Raw genomic sequence first — 18,648 nt, forward strand, 5'->3', positions numbered from 1 at the left:
CTTTCACTTAATTAACTCAGAAACCTGCATTTTTTCGAAAGAGTGCCTCATTTACTCAAGTCTATAAAGACCTAAACTTCATTATTATTTGTTATTGTTTTATCTAAAGCAAAAACATCCAAAGAGACTTAAGAAAATTAAAATGGGGTTTTACTTCTTTCTTAAAATATGCACGTTAAAATACTTTTAGATGAGAGAAAATGCAGAGAATACATACATAAAACCACCATATAGTCTAGGTAAGTGCTTAATAATGTAAGATTTGTTGTCTATCTCTATCCAGTATTTGCTGTGTTATCAGACCATCATTTCTTTTTAAGCAACAACCTACCCTATGACATAATTAAGATGAAACAAACAGGATTTTCCCCTCTGCACTCTATTGTGCATGGGAGACATCTTGTCCCACTAGACAACAGAACCTAATTTTATTTCATGCACTTACATGTCCCTTCCGGATTCACCCTCTGTATGCCTGACAAGTCACTTTACTTCTGCTTTTCCTGGGGAGGAGTGATAATACTACTGACCTCCACTGCAAATTGCTTTGAGATTTAATGATAGAAACAAAATAGAGAAGACAGGAATTATCACAATAAGATGATAATCATTTAATTGTTCACATGTCAGTAAAACTTAAATAAAAATGTAGTGCAATAACTGTAAAATTATGAAAATCCAGCTTTTGAAGACTGCTCTGCTGTGCATTTGCTAAACAGTATACAATGGTTCCCAACATTCATTTTTCAATTACTTGCCACCTGGAGGTATAGCAATTATCAGCAATGTTGCTGATAAGCAATGTTACAATAAATAATTGAAATCCTTCTTCTGTGAAAATCGAGCACTTGTTTTAATATATTTAGTTGTTTTCAGCATGCTCAGATTTTTCTTTCCTGCCAAGTGAAACAGCTGTTAACTACTTCTGTTAACTACTTCTGTTAAACTATCAACTGACAGGGTAAGCTCCATGGGAAATTTAACACGACCAAGTTTCAGTGAAACTTAAAGCTGTAACAGCATCCCTCTGAGATGCATTCCCTCACAGGAATAAATGGAGAAATGACCCACTTCACCTTTATCACCTGAAAGTTCCCAGTCTCACAAGATTTTTCTGGAGTCTTGCTATGAAAGTCTTAGTAAACATAATCCTTAGAAAATCTGGTTTTGGCATCATCCTTTCAACAGCTTGCATTGAGATAGAAAGATTAAAATTGTATGCTAAATAACATGAGTCAGCATCACATTCTGAAGTTCTTGCTAATGTCATAACAGTTACAGTACATAGGACACTCATACCATGATACCAGGGTATCTTTTCCCCCCCTAAAAATAAATAAGCAGGCTCTTCGCTGACATGCACCTACTCAGTCTAGTACCTTTGGTGAGTACGACTTCAGGAACAAGGTGTATCTCAGTTATTTGGTTGAAATGCATGCATCTTCTGATTAAGAGAAGCATCTTCTATGTATTTTTAGTGTTGTTAATTGCCTTACTAACCAAATGATGAAATGAAATTAGGTGGTCATGATTTTAACAACTGTACAACATATAGCTGTAAGTTTATCTTGACAGTGTTACAGCACACAACAAATTGGTACACCTATCTAAGGAACAAATAGAATGTTTTTTCTTATATTTAACCAATGTTTTTTATACTAGTAGGAGTCTGGAAAAATTAAAAAAATATAAGTACCAAGTGAAATTATGTGACTGCTTTTCTCCTTGGGCCCTCACAATAACAAAGGCATGTATATGAGGGGGTAAACAGCCAGCCACCATTTGACATGAAAAACACAATAAATGCATCAGCTTCAAGAAGGATGAGAGGAATTATGGCTTGGGTACTAGGCCAAAGTTCAGGTATCTTACAGAGTTAACTGTCAAATTTCCTCTGTCATGTGTGATAAACTCAACAGATGAAACAAATCGCTAAATAATGGTTGAAAAACTTTCTAATATTCAATGATGATAGCTTTTTCATCTGTACATAACATACAACGCAAGTATTAGAATGAACAATGTAATATAGGAAGCTACAGCAGAAGTGATAGATACAGTCATTAGATTAGAAATGGGGAAAGTTGTCTTCTGCAGAATGAATATCTGAGAGTTCACAGAAATATACGAAGTAAAACAAACATTTATAATAGAACAAAGACAGAATGAGGCAAGAGGGATCCATTAATTAATTTTGAAAATATTTATGTTGTTCTTTTCCATTTGACATATTCACTGGCTTTTTAAAATATTATTCCTATCATTGGATAGTACTGGTAAAAAGTTGTGTACTTTGGTTTGATGTGAATATATGATGTAGCAGCCTAAAGAGATAAGAATAAATAATATTTTCAATGTTAAAGCGTCTCTCATATGTAATGTTACTATATTACAGTATGTTTTGTAAGCTCTCTATGTATCTACATAAAGTACTATGCTTACATGGAATGCAGATAAAAATCCATTTAATAATGAAAATTACTAATTATTCTGTAGCTTCATAAGTTGGCCATATGGGAGATATTCAGACATTTTACTTTAGGGAATCTATATTTCAGAAGGAAGATAGAAATACATCTGAGGGCACTTTCCAATCTAGTGTACAAGACTTTCAAAAGCATACTAGAGATACTGCTACACAATTCTGAAATCCCATATTTTAAACAAGCATATATTAAAAATTTGTGTAGAAAATTTATATTGATTAATGAACTTTTAGCACCCTCGACTCAGATATGAAATTCCATACAGTGAGAATAGGAGCAATTTTTCCACTGGTTTATCATTTCTTTGAGACATCTAAACCTAAGTTCTCGCAGGAATTCTCTGCATTAACAAATCAAATTACTGGTTGTTTACACGGACCTCAACCCTTCAATTATTTAGGGAGTATTAACTTGCCTTTCTTTACATTCACAACAGCACTACTGTTGTCACATAAATAAATACATCACTACTTATAAAGTTCCATGCCAAAAATACGTATCTTAACCAATATCACAATTTATAAAATTAAGCAGTGGTTCCAAGAAAGCTGAACACAATTCAATGGATCACAAAAACATTTTAGTGATAGGGAAGTTTAGCAAGCACAAGGCAGAGACAGTGCAGTGGCCTTCAGATTTCCAAAGAGGATGGCAGCACTCATTACTTCGGTTACAAACTCAAAGTAAGAAACAGATGAAATTCATCATTGAGTTCTGATGGGCATGTCATCTAAGTCCTGTAGAGAGGAATTTCTGCCACACTAAACTACTTTTACTATGATTCTTAAGATCATGCTGAAAATCACCTACAAACTTAACATTTGTATCCTTAGGAAGGACACACACACCCCTAAGCAACCTAAACCACTCATTCACAACAGTTGCGAGCAATTATTTTTAGAATGATCAGTTGTTTAGCTTCTTTTTTTTTTTTTTTTTGTTCGTCAAGTCCAGATTCATTTGGGGAAAATAAAATTTCCAATACCATGTTTAAAAATGGTAAGCAAAACAGTTACCCGCGTAATATTTTCTTTCTTGACAACTTTTCTGTAAAATGTTAATATATTTTTGCAATTCTACTACAGACAACTAAATTAAAAGGAAAAAAAACAAAGCAGTAGGCCAATGTTTTGTGACAAAACAGCACATTCATGTCTCTAAGAAGCTAAATGAGTTTAGGTAAATTCTTTTCATCTCTGAACTGGAACCTTTTCCTACTGTGTTTGAATCAAATGCATTAATGCACTGAGGCCCAGAGAACTGTATGTCGGTGTCTGGAAACTTCTGTTACATCCAGTTTAATGGATCTTTGAGGGTGGGGTGCCAATTGCAACTGCATTTTACTGTGAAGCAAGAGGTGTAACTTACAAAAAGTTCCCTTCTCAATATGAAAGAGAGGATTTCGCTCAGGTGCGCTTGTAAATTAGGATGGGTGAATCTTCTCTACATTGCTAACCTTCTCAGTTGATTTCAGGTCTAACTAATGCTCCACATGCCTGCTCAATTTAGTTGCAAGGGTGTGAATTGGAAATAAAGTACAAATAAAAACTTCTGTCTCAAGATCAAACAGATCTTCATATTATATGTTATTAAACCCAAAGATTTCCTTTAACAGAAAAAAAAAAAGAAACAAAAAAAAACTTCCACATTCTATGTTCCGTGTTATGACCCAATCCCTGATCTTTGCATGGAAGAGCCTATACTCCAAGTACCACGTACTTCCCAGTGAAATGAGGATAGGCACAACTCAGTCAGCATTCCCAGTCTGACTGGCCAAAGCTATGGTCTCAAACTCTGAGCATGGACTGGGGTCCTTGTTCTGCTTGCAGAGCTTTGCAGTGCATTTGGTTTAGATCCTGTAATCAATGCCTGGCCAGCCTGAGCCCACACTTATATTTGCATACTCTTCATCAAAGTATCACGTAGTCTTTTAGTAGTTATTCCTTGGCTCTCTGGATTCCTCATTAAGCCTTCTTTTAGATGAACAGACTAGAAATCAAGAGAGTATGAACTTAGACACGCTAAACCAGGCTTAACCAAGGAATATGCTGTCTCTCTACCTTTCAAAAGCGTCACAGAATTGGGGTGATAATCTGTTCCCCAGTTGAGAAAAGCAGCCCTTTCTTTCTGTTCTTCAGGCAAGCTGAATATTTACAGCAGCTCAAGCTACTGCTGAGGAGACAAACCACTGTTTTGAGGTGCAGGACCAGCAATTCTGAAGCAGTAAAATATGATGGTCCTTAACTGCTATGTTATCTTTCTCAGTCACAAACCCTGCAGGATTTGTCACAAACCTTCTGTGGAATACACCATAGCAGATTTGCTCGGGCAAGCTTAGACACGCGCTGAGCACTCACCACAAATGCAGGTCAGGCTGAAACAAGTGTATCTCATTCTCCCTTCAGTTTGGAAATAAAACTGAGCTGCTGATCGTTAACAGTCACTGAAGTCACCATGTCATTTTTCTTCATTATTTTATCACTGGTATCCTAGCCTGAGTCTGGTCAGGTTATTGTATTCTACCTTTCTCATGCTCCTTGTTATCCTTAAATTGGACTTGATATTCTCTCAAACATCCCATTCTAAACTGATAAATATTTGTAAACAAGTTTCCATTTTCCTACTTTTAACAGAGTATTTCCTGCAACTATTTGACCTACTTGCAATTTTTATACCAAAACTGCTCCATTTAATGCTGATGTTCTTTCATAATATTTGCTCTATCCACCAATATTTGTAAGAGCTAGAATCAACATATCTCATGTCCACACTTACTATAACTAAAGAAACGTCTTTCTAAAAAATCTACCCCAAATGAAAGTGTATGAAATGACATTGCAAAGCAAAGGTGTGTGATACAATTGGATAATGTAATCTTAATCTTACTTAACTCATAGCAGTCTTGGCATTGATGATTTAGGATAAGGGACACTGCATGAGGTACTTTCATGAAATTGTAAGGATAATAAATCAATTATAAGTAATCAAAACAATATATGAAACTGGAAATAGCTTTGAGATCATGTTTTTTTCCGTAAATATGTATGAACTTGCCAAAGAAAGGAAAGGCTTGGTTATCTCATTGGCTTCTTATCACTTGTCACAAATGGTAAGTACTTTACAGTGTTTCACCATATTACCCCTTCACTCTCAATCTGTGACCTTTCAGTACAACAGGATTCTGTTTTCAGTTAAACACGCTGGAACTAAGTAGTGGATGGATAAACATTATTTGTGCACAATCAGCTTGGATGCTAAAAGCCAGCCTTCAAAAATTTATCAGTGACACCTGCCCAAGTTCCATAGCCTGCTTTCTCATCTGATATGTTCTGAGAAAGAAAGTGTTCAATATGTAGTTCAGAAAATCCATGGATAAAATAATGCATCTCTACTACCGACACATCTCCTGACACTATTGGATTTTTACCACAAATAAAGGAAAACAACTGATAAAACTAAAATGATGTAATTTACATAGTTCTCTATGACCACAGACTTTTATCATAAGTATAAATAAAGTCAAGTTTTTAAATGGCTCCCAGACCCTCAAAGCTTTAAGTCTAAAAATTTTCATTTTTCTTCCGTAGCTCAGTCTCCTCAAATCCCCACTTTCTGTCCTTCAAAAGTGTCTGTCTTTCCAATAGCTTGTCTTCTAAGGAGACGAGTATTCAGCCCTATATGCCTTTTAACAAGTGGCTTCAGTCTAGAAGGCAATTTCTTTGAGAGATGAAGGAGGATTCACAGTTCCTTTACAACCTTTGCATTCTAGAGGATTCAGCAAGCTCTAATCCCTTAGTTCACATTTTAAGAATAAAATATAATCTAATGGAAATTTATGGTCTACAGATACTTTCACCACATCAGCACCCTCATGATTTAAAGCACTGTATCTGGGAATCCTTCCTTAAATTTCATCAAGAGGGAATTAAAATGATGGAGTATCTTTCAGCTCCAAGCATATAATCAAAAAAAAATGGTTATCCACTAAATCTATTTTCTGATTTGACTAATGGGAATCATTGATCTAGTAAGTTAATTACAGCTTTGATTTGACCACATTTTTGTTCTATTTGTAATAGATGTACTAGTAAAAAAAAATAAATTATACATAATAATAACTTTGGTTTCATTAGAAATTCGAGCAAGCAATGTTAAAAAAAAAGAGGTACACAAATGGAAAAGGGATGGATCCCCAGTCATCTGCACCACGTCACTGTTAGACAGCTTTGGCTTTGCTTTGGTTCACTCTAACTAGTTCTTTTCTAGATAGCTTCTTATAGAGGAGACAAATCCTAAGATATTCAGACATGATCCAGTCATTTGCATTTATACTGAGTCCTAATGGCCTCTTCTTGGCCCTCCTTTACTTAGTAGTATGGACACAGCCCAAAGAGGGCACAAACCCTGACAGCTCCAGAGATTTAAGAAAAGCAATTGACAGACCACAAAACTCTACTTCCAAATGAAACCCAAGCCTTTCTTTTCATTGGATAAGACTACATCATAGACTAATATGACAACTAAAAAGCTGTAACTATATTCTGACCAACATTTTAATAAGTTGTTTTAAACAGGTTTATGAGTCTTTTTGAGAAGAGAATAAGAACATGGTCTGAGTACAGTCCTGTAACATGTAAGGTTTAAACAGCTATAGGAAGTCATTTATATTTGAGACACTTCCATGCAACGTGAGAGTTGAAATTATGAAGAGTTGTGATGTAAATTGTATGGAATGTACAGTGTTCAGTAATAGAAATAATGACCTTTTAAAACTGACAGAGTGAATTTGAGAATCCATGGCACTACCATTTCCCTAAAGCTGTAATCTTACATGACGGAAATTAATGCAACAAGATATGCCATCACCTTAACCTAACAGCATTCTTCACCCAACAGGTCTCTTCCTGGACTTTACCTTTCATGTGCTACAATGAAAACTTAGTTGAGGATCCCAGGCTGTCAAGAACAGATGAGATTAATGACAGGAATCAGATTCCTCTAATCTAAATACTGATGTTCAGTACTGGAGTTGAAGAGCCATTTAGCTCCTATCAGCCCAAGACTTTTGAGCAGCACTTGACCAAAATCACTGCTAGCTTTATCACTGCTTAAAAAATAACATTTACTTTGAAATTTACATTGTTCTTCCTTTTGCTTCTACATCCATTTCTCTCTGTCTCTTATGCATGCCTTTTGTGACATCATTTATTCTAATGAGTGAACTATATCCCCTATGTTTCAGTATATATGGGATCATGTCATCTTCTAGTGGCTCCGTACCTACACCATAAACAGGATTATGACAAATCCTACAACTTTACTGGCACAGTAGTTGCATTGACTCTATTAGTTATCAATGTGAGTAACACAGCTGTGAGCTGTGACACACTCAGTACAACTACAACAGCTGTGTGTCAGCATATATAAATCCTAAAAATTATCAGGGCTATACACTACATCTATTATTTTACCTTATGATTGTCCCAGAGAGATAACCGGAGGAATTTAAAAATCCTACATTCCATACATTCCTCCATTCTATCTTTTTAAGTTAGAGTGTCCCAGAAACTTTTGTGTCATACTTAGTCTGGACAAGGCTGAATAACTCGGTACCTATTTCAATAAAAGTCTTACCCATACTGTCAATCTAGACCTTCTTTCCTCATTTTGAAATGGTCACTGACATTCACTGCTTCTTCTTAAGGAGATACTGATCACAGATGTTTCTATTATTTCTGCTCTTTCTATTACACAACACCAAGATGTCACTATCATGCCTTTTTCTCCCTCTGTACAAGAGAAAACAGTCTTTTACATATAGTTTTTGTTTGTATGGGAGGTTTTTTCCCAACAGCAGTTTTCCCAACGCAGTTTTGAATCTGTAATTTGAGTACTTACATATACGTTACATATAAAGCATGGATTGGATGGATAGATTAGACAATATACAGACAAACCAAGAAAGAAGAATACAAACCAAGAAAGGAAGACCCTAACCAAGCAGTACTGCAACATACCTATGATTCCTGGGTGCATTTTCCACCTTATTTTTACTGGAGTTCATGAAATGTAAATGCTAGCAAATAGATAATACACATATTGAAGATTTTTTTCTGTCTCTGTTTCCGTGATTTATGAAAAGGGTCCATTGTGCTCTCCAAGGATGTGTAAAGGAATTATTCACTTTGACAACTATTATCTCCAAATTAAAGGTAGAATTAGTCTTAAAACAGCAGAAAGCAGATTTCTTTTCACAGTACTATATAAAAAAATCACATTCTTTTTTATTATTATTATTTTTAATAGGTGTATTGCATATTAGAAGCTGTGAAGGGAGAGAAAAAATAAACAGCAAATAAAAGGGGTAAATAGAGTGAATAAAATCACATAAATGAACATAAAATAAAATATATTTATAGAATGAAAAAAAATAGAAGGAATAAAACCAGCTTTAAAACTAGCTCTTAAAATTCTCAGGTGCTAAATCAAGAACTCCCAAAGAAGAGTTATAAAACCTCTCGAGGTCATACAAATTATCAGTAAAGTCATGAAGTTGATGAAAATCCTATTGCAGAATTGGCTCTTGTGACCAGGACTGTTAATACCTGATACAAGCTGGGAAATAACAGCTGTCAGAGGCCTGATTCTCAGGATAACAAAGAACTTCACTTAAATCATAAACTCAAATACAGTGATAAATATAGTGCATCGCAGTTAAAACAGAGAGTTTACATACAAAAGCAGACTGAAATCTGAGCATCAAATAAAAAAGAAATGTTTATACTCAAAACTTCAAATATTAACTTGAATATCACTCATGACTCACTATTTCATTGAAAAGGGAGATGACTTCAGTTTAGAGGCACAGTTTCAGAGACCCAGGGGACTGGATTTAATTGAAATTGGAGCCTCCTCCTGAATGTAAGTTTAGTGTAGGGTAAATACCATTTTAAAGCACAGTACCTCCTTATAATCCTTTTTCTAATTATTTTATTTTACTCTGAATGAGTTAAGTGAATATTACTATATATGATGCTCAACCATATTAGACAAATATATACACATGCTTTAAATTTTAATGATTTTAAATTATTTCATGCTTTAATACAAAACTGCTGGTCTATTTTGAATCAAAATGTCTTTCGAATTTTGCCCATGTGAGGCCCTGGATCCTCATTATTTCTGATTCTCCTTCCTGACAACAATTTCTAGTCATCTTATTTCCTATTCAAAAACCTAACTGGGTCTAAGGCCAAACCGGGTCTGTATTATCTGTGATTTTCACTTATGCTTTGCTAATATTTTACCTATATTTATTAAAGACTTTTTAAGGACTATCAAATTAATAAAGGCTTGATGACACACCTCAGAAAGAAGGTCAAGAGACTGCAAATAAGGTCACCCGGGAATGTGTTTAAAAAAACTACTGTGGAGAATGAGGAGCTCTTTAGATCAACAGAAAGGGTGCAACCTCAAAGCTTGTGTACATGGGTTATTTAACTCAGACACTAATAGCAACTCCAAAAATGGATGAACTTTCTATCCCTGTCTAGATGAATAAAGAGAGTTTCCCTGGCACACGATTTCTATTCAGTTGTCTTTTAAAGACATTTTGTGAACCACCACAATTCAGCATGAACTCGGTACTAGTTAGTGGTTAAACTCACTAAGACAAGAATAACCTCCATCTTAAAACCAACAATTTTGCTTTAGCAACTAAAATTTTGCTTAAGGGTTTCAAATATGTTAGTTCTCTCATCAAATGTCATATGGACTATGTGGTTCAGCACATGAACTAATAATGGGATCATACAGAGATGATTTTCTGGAACAATGCAATGCAAAGAAAATCTTTGTTGAAGTCCCAGAGGACAACAGCACAAACTAGCTTTCCTAGTCAGCTGCTATATAATTTTGAAACCACCAAATTTAAATGAGATGAGGGAAGTATGAGGACTGGGCCTGACATCATTTACTGAGGTAATTTTCCTTGTGGGCATATGATACGGTTTGAAGCTGGCTCCCTGCCAAGTCTCCAAACCTTACCACCAGAGTTCCCCCCCCGCCCTCAAACCTCAGGGAGAAGAGGGAGAAAAAACGAAAGGAAACCCGAAACGAGAGAGAGACAACCAAAGTGAGATATATAAATATATTTACACTTATATACAATTAAAAATAAGGGAAAGGGAAGGGGGAAGGGAAAAGGAACAAAACCAAAATATTATATATATAAATATCCCAATTAGCAGCCCAATATCTATCCACTAAAAGAGTTAACAAAGAAATAGCTCATTACTCTCCTGGGACAACCGAGGGTCGCTCCGGAACGATCGCCGGCAACCTCGGTCTCCCAAGGTCGACAAGGCCCAACCAGGCCTCGCTCCCCAACACGGCAGACTCAACAGCAGGGAACCTGCACCTCCAAGCCGCCGGAAGGAAAGAGAGCGAAGGCCTCTCCTCCTTTCTTCTTATAGCCCAGCTTACGTAAAAATCGTAGGGAATACTGGGTAAATCTGGACCCTTCCTTGGTTACAAACTGGTCACCAAGGAAGGCCTAGCCCAAACCACCACAGCATATCAAAATTATAGAGTTGTCATACTTGTTGAAACCAAATTATAAGTGGGTTTCAGCGGACAAGAGAGGGGAATTGATAATGGATAGGATAGTTTGTCTCCCATAGATGCATGTGTCTAGGTGAAGAATCAACTAACATCTTCTTGACGTGCTCCCTTTTTCTCTTGTTACAGAACTGTCATACTCTATACTCAATGTGTATGTTATTTCTTTTCCTTCTCTCCCCTCTTCCTCCCAACTACCTCAATTCTCTCTACTTCAATTTTCAGCTTGTACAATCAACAATCCAAGCAGTAAGAACTTCCGTGCTGGTTAAGAAAAAAAATGTCCATCCACAGCATGTGCTGTCTCTGCCTGTCCCCCAGTTACTAATACTCACAGAACAGCTTAAGCCCTGAAGCATAATGTTGGACATCTTTTCAAAATAAGGATTATAATACTCTTATAGTGATGGTATTCCTTCTGCCTACCAATATATCCCTTCCTTTAAAAAAATTGTTAGTATCTTGATGTGTGCTACTGAGTTTGAATCTTACATTCATGAAGGAAAAGGGTAGAGAAGGGGGAGAATTAAATCATTTTACACAGAGAATCTTTTGATTTATTTCAGTCTCAGTTTGCTTTTGTGTTGTCCTGTTTGCCCTATCAGCACAATATGTCAGATTTCATCAAGTGCATTTGTGCTTCACTGTCATTTTTATTTAAATACTATTAAAGCACTGATATTTAGAAATTTCAGCTTAGTTAAATATGAAGGTTTGGGTTTTTTAAGTATCCTCAGATGCTTAACCAGAAACGTTAAGGTATCAAAGGGTGACTGAATCTCAATTTTTGGATTACCGGTCTCCCTCTGAACTTTTGACATCTGGAATTTCACTTGACTCCCTAAAGAACGTGCTTCTAAGTGATATTGCTGGGGAGAACATGACACAAGCTAATTAGTAGTAAGAAATGAAGTGTTGATTTCTCACCAGAAGTGAAACCTGCTATAAGAAGAAAAAGGAAATAATTGGTAAATGTAAATAAATTCTGGTGATTAGCATTTTTTTTTCATGGTACACACCAAAATATGGAGGGAGGTTTGCACAGACAGCCCATATGAAAATATCTGCACCTCTACTGTGGGGGAGGGAGGAAACAGGAGGTAGCAGATGGAGTAGCCACACGGACTCTTCACCTTCTTTGCATTCAACTAAGTACTTTCTGTCAGCAGTTCCATAGCCCAAATCAGAAGGCACAGCAGGTACAGGCTATTCAACAGGCCAGAAGAATATACGGATTCCTAATGACAAGAACCCAGTCAATCTCAATAGGGATTTGCCTGTATTTAGAGTGCAATGGTTGGAATAGCAGTCACAAAGGAAGTTATAACACAATTATCAGATAAACCATGCTGATGGATGCCATATTGATGCCTGCAGAGATGCTCACAATGAAATCCTCCTTGGGTTGCCTTCTAGAGTCAAAAAAATTTAAAAAGCCTTAAAAGCCTTGAATTGTTGCAGCCTAATCCTTACACTAGACACCTATATTTTGGAGAACAAAGGACTGGGGAAATAAATCCCATTCTCAGTCTAAATTAGCCACCTTCACTCTTCTGCAGTCAATGAAGAGAGATGGACACTGAAAAAAGTAATTCATCTCGTCTATCTTAAGATGGAATGAATAGCTATCTGGAGATAGCTATGTCTCTCCACTGACTACAGAGTGAGCCTTGATGACTACCTTACATTAGAGCTGTATCTTTTTTGATGGCTGAAATAAAGATGAATCTAGGCAAAAATTACTAGAACTTCTAGAAACTCATTTATTTTGCTTTCGTCTCAGGTTACCTGCAATCACTGGGAACAGTACAGATGAGTACATTTTCTCTGTTCATTAATTTTAATTCAATAGCATTCCTTACATAGCATAATATAAATTTCTTCAATGATGCCATATTCTTTTCAACTCTAATAAATTTCTACTAACCCTTCAACTCTGTTTAATTTTTGAAATCAATTATTTTAACCCTGCATCATAAATTATGCAGTATTTCAGCTTATTTTAATAGTCTGAACAGTGGTCTGTGAGATGTAAAATCTCTGTTCGCTAATTCTCTGTCACTTTTCTATTTTATCTTTTTACTGTTAATGGCTATTTAAAAGACAAATCTATAGGCACTATCATATTTTAGAGCTATCATTAAGTAATTAGTAAAAAAATGTTATTTCAATTCAACAGAAAGACTTCAGCAGCTTGCTTTTCATTGCTGGAATAATTTTCGTGTTTAGTTTGATATATATTCTGCCTGGGCCTGTGCTTCTTTCTTTGACCTAAGATGTAAAAATCTCCCCTCTAACTTGTAGAGGGTAACTTTGTATTCAAAGGTACATGGATAAGAATCACTCCACATCCTTTCTGCTTAATTATCTCTCTTTCCCTCTCCAGAGCAAATGCAAAGGAGAGGTGAAGAATAAGTTGGACTTTGGTTGTGCCCTTAGCAGAGCACTCTGAACAACTGAACTGATGTCAACCAGAAGCTGGCAGTCCCTGGAATCCCTGGAACTGGATAGCATCCCTCTGCTTAGGGGACACACAGTGTCAGCCAGGTAATGACACAGTGGTAATAAATAGTATAAAACCAGGCAAACTGAAAGAACTTCTAATCCAGAGAAGGTCAATTAAGCTGACAAAGGGGCTGGGCTCCCCCCACAAGGGCCACAAAGCCTTCTGGGGAAAAACCTGCTCCAGTGTGGGCTCCTTTCTCCACAGGCTGGAGATCCCCAGCAGGACCCTGCTCCATCCTGGGCCTCCTCACAGCCTCCTTCAGATATCCATCTGCTCCAGCATGGTCTTCACCATGGGCTGCATGGCCTCCTCTCTGGCACAAGGGGCACCTCCTCCTCCTCCTTCTGCACTGACCTTGGTGTCTACCTTGTTGTTCCCACGTTCTCACTCTGCTCTTCCCTGGCTGGAATTCTCACCGCACAATAACTTTCCATTCTTAAATATGTTATCACTGAGTCGTTACTATCGCTCCTGATTGTCTCAGCCTTGGCCAGCATCAGGAAGTCCATCCTGGAGCTGGCTGGCATTGGCTCAACCAGACAAGGGAAGCTTCCAGCAGCTTCTAACAGAATCCACCCCTGTAACCCCCCGTTACCAAAACCCAGCCACAGAGACCCATTACAAAGTTGTAGCCAGGTACTTTATGATATTAGAGGTCTTTTCCAACCTTAACAATACTATAATTCTATGAACAGTTTGTCATGTGTTGTTTAAACTCCTCTTTGAGTACAAAGTAAAGGTGGTTATTTCTTATCTGACATGCCACAGTTTGTGCTTTTTCTAAGCTCAATCAGTGGCAACTGCAGGGCACAGAGGAAGACTGGGCATGAACTGGTTCGCCTAATGATGCTCCACTATCTTCCCAGCTCATGCTACTTTAGGCAGGACTAGATTTAGTCAGGACTACTTTCATTGCCACATGAGCACTGGCTGGCCCACACCCTGAGGGCTGCAGTGGGATCCTCTCCCCTCAGGGTGGCCTGAGGTGGGGTGGCATTTGGGGGTTGCTCCTGAGAGCCCTGTGAGTGGGGTCATTAGCAGGGCAGGGTGGCCAGCTGCTGTGTGTGGTCAGCACAGGACTGAATTGGACATGGCTCAGAGCAACCCAGTCAGTCTGGGTCTAGCTGAGCAGGTGGTGGGTTAAGATGGCCTCTGAGGGTCCCTTTTCATCCAAATTGTGATTCAGTAGCGTTATGGTCACAGAGTGCTGACAAACAGTCCCAGGGTACTGGTCAGCAAAAAGGCAGTAAAAGTGGAGCTACAGTGTTAACATCACTTTTGAACGCTAGTTAAGGCAAAGCTTGTGGCATGAGCAATGAGGTAATAATATACACCTGATAAATGTTAATATTTAGATGCAAGTCTGAGAGAGCCTAATTCACATGTTAAGCTTCTTAGAAGAGTCTCCTAAAGCTTATACCTGAATGCAGAACACAACAGATACCTGAGTAGCTGGGAAGCCTACTTTGTTTTGACTTTATGTTCTCTGTGCTTATCAGCACTCAGTGACACCTCTACATGGGCAGGGAATTGGGCAAGGAAAAGTACATGAGAGGCAGTGTGAATGGGAAGGGCAAAGGACCTGTAAAAGAAGAAAGTATTTAATACTTGAAAGCAAAATTTAATGCTTTATATTTAGTTTTATATTAAATTCAAACACAAATCTATTAATAAGTTGATTATCAGTGGAACTTCTATAAATATGGATCATTACTATTTAAGATTTGAAAGGCATTTCATTTACTTTAAATGACTGTATTTTTCTATTTACTGTTAAGAATTTGCCAAAGATATTAGAAAGAAGTGGTCTTTGGAGAAAGGCTCCTGCCATCCACTGTGGATGGCATCCTGTCAACCCTGTTCTAGCAGTGTTCTGCTAGAACCTCTCATAAGAGTCATCATGTTCCCACTAGCTAGCTCATGCATTTGGGGACTTAACTAGCATGTGTACAAACAGAAAGCTGCAAGGCCTTTCACACCAAGCCTAATTTTTCTCACTGGACCCTACAAACTAGGTCAGATCCCAGATGCTTTCACAGGAAGCTCTCAGATACACATATATGAGGTGTGTGAGAGGGCAGAGAAGATTTCTGACTTCTGTGGGCCACTTCAGCAGTTAAAATATGTTAATACTGATGTTTTGGGTAGTTAACATCTCCCCTATAATTCTGGCAAATGCTCCACCAGCAGCCTTACTGTCTCAAGCCTGTTGTTTTCTTTCCCTTTTTTTTTTCCTCATAGAAAGAAAGCAGCTGCCCATAAGTTTTATAGTATCATGGCTGGTTCTACAGTAGTGTTTATCTAGGAATCACCCTTTCCTAGTGTCAGCTGACATCAGTGATGAAGCAGATGCACTACATGAGCAAACAGACTTTGTCAAGTTAAAGCATTATTTCAGCCAAAGTTGTGATTCTGCAACAAAATCAACAATATTAACTCCAGTTTCGCTGGGGGGGAAATCAACAAGGTTTGTCAAAGTAATGATAATTTTCAGTCCTCTTAAAGATTGTTGCAGATGAGAAAAATATCTTACTTCATTCTCCAGTTTTACGTAACTAGTAGAACGCCTTTCTTCCTCATAATGGATTTTAGATGAAGAACCCTTAGCACTTTGATCTGCATACATTGTTTTACTGTATTTTTGTTTTACAAATCCCATGCAATAGCTGGCTTCACCTTCTAGTTTAGTAACTTTTCAACAGAAGAAAAAAGGTTAATTCTAAATCTTTTATGGATAGGTCCTAAAACAGAATGTATTTTTCAGAAAGGAAACTTGGCAATGATAACTACATAACCTAGTGAATGTGTATTTGTTTAGCCCTGACTTCAGAATAGAAGAGTTTTAACTGTTCCTTCAGTCCTGCTTGTCAACAATTGGCACAAATTTCACAGATTTCCATTAAGACTAATTAGAATTCATTTGCTTTGTAGTAAGTGACAATTTTGTCACCTCTTTAAATTTTTTTGCAGAGTTATCAGAATGAAAAATTTGAAACTATGTGACCTCAAATGTTCAACAACTACTTGATGCCAGCAAATGTCTATTCCAAATGGCATCTGTTTCCCTTTGAGATTAAAAAGGAAGTATCACTTCCAAGAATACTTTTTTATTTACATTTCCCATTCCATCCATGCATATAAGCCTAAAGAAAACCTATTATAACATAGAAGTAAATCAGATGAAATTTAGATGTGCCTGTACTTTCATAATTATATAATTAAGTCTGAAACTTCTACATGGTTCCCATAGTTGTATTAACTCAGCTTTATTTCATTAGAAATGGATTAAATTATATCAGATGAATAGTCTGCTTCTTATTTTGATATATTGCAGAGACAAAACAAAAAACAATGAGCTTATCATGATTCCATTAAGAAGGTAGTTCCATTCTGACAGGTCCGCAGTTGCCACTGATTCAGCATTAAGTCTTTCAATGCTCAAATCCCCTACTCCTAGTGGAAATCAAGAGTAAAGTGTTCCTGCGTGGCTAAAAGGCAATTTTAAATATTTAAAAAATGGAAGATATGAATGAACAAATTATTATTCAGTTGGGGCAACATTTAAAGATCCAAGTGCTCTGGACATGCATTACAAACGTGGGTCTTCACAGTCCATTACTTGGTTCAATTAAATTACCCATAAAATGTTTTAACTAATTTCCAAAGGCATTACAAATGCTATTACTTTTTCCCTGTAGACATACACATCTATCCTGATTGTTTTGAAATCTATGAATAAATAAAAATACCTTTAATCCTGCATGAATAGCTGAATTTCAAATTCCCTTTGCTGAAGAATGACTCATCACAATGAAATCCTACTAATAATTAAAATTAGCATATGATTAAAAATAGGAAGAAATTAATATACATTTTAGAAAATGATGATATTCCCTCCAAGGACACACTTGTCCCAGGATCTATCCACATAACTGCTCCAGAAGCTTCTTGGGCAGCATTAACTAGTGCAAAGCAATGCAGATAATGGAGCCCCCTCTTTGAAAGTAATGAATGTCAAGTTACAATTACTTGTAGCTCCACGACAGATCAGCAATGCAATAGGGTGAGTAACAGAGGAAGGAAGAAGATGAAATGAGAAATTTTGTGATGATACATAGTAACTAAACACAGAATATCAAAGATATCAGGTGGCAGAGCTCAAACTGTTACTGCCCTTTTCTTGCCAGAAAACTATTCTTAGAGCTGAACTGTTCATATAATAGCATCAGATATTTTAATTCAGTTTTCTTATAAAAATGAAGTTTTAGTTTTCCAGTTTGTTCTACTGCAACCTCTTCAGAAGAAAATTTTATTAAGACTTCCTTTAGACATTCATTGTAATGTAGATATAGCACATCTATATGAACATAATGTAGTCAAAGATTTACTGTGTATCTCCAGGGTACATTGCTTCAGCATTTAGCAAATTATAAGAACAGCTATGAATGTGTTTTGTTTCATACAATAATTTCAGAGACTCCCACAAACACAGTAAGAAGGAAGAAGTGTGTCCTTCTTCCCCCATCTCCCATCTCTGATTGCCTTGACAAACAGGTTGATGTTAATTCACTGTCATTTCAGGTCTATTATTGATACATAACTCTTACTAAATATATTTCCTACTTAAACATTTTTCAATTTTGCCACAAGTTGTGTTGGGAACATGCTATCACTTATTTGAAGAGGTTCTGTAATTTTGTTTTGAAACATGAGCATGCATTGTTTTATTGTTTAATTCAAATATGAACCACTCTCCTATAATGCATTAATAGAATAGAATAATGTAGGAACTACATGGGCAAACATGGCATTGATCATTGGATTGTTAACGACCTTGTCCAAAAATACTGTCAGGAAATTTATTAGGGTATTCTTGGAAAAATTTCTTTCTGATGAATCTCCAAGGCATTTTAGAAGGGGATACTAGTTAGTGACTTATATACAAACCCTTTAGTAGACCGAAATGCTTATCAGCAGTGAATTTGAGGAATGGATTTTTCAGGGAGAGAGTTAAACCTCCACTCCCAATAAAACAAT

This window comes from Manacus candei, unplaced genomic scaffold (genome assembly GCF_025592945.1).
Source record: "Manacus candei isolate 608988 ecotype Guabito, Panama unplaced genomic scaffold, ASM2559294v1 h1tg000048l, whole genome shotgun sequence".
In the NCBI taxonomy this organism is placed as follows: Eukaryota; Metazoa; Chordata; class Aves; order Passeriformes; family Pipridae; genus Manacus; species Manacus candei.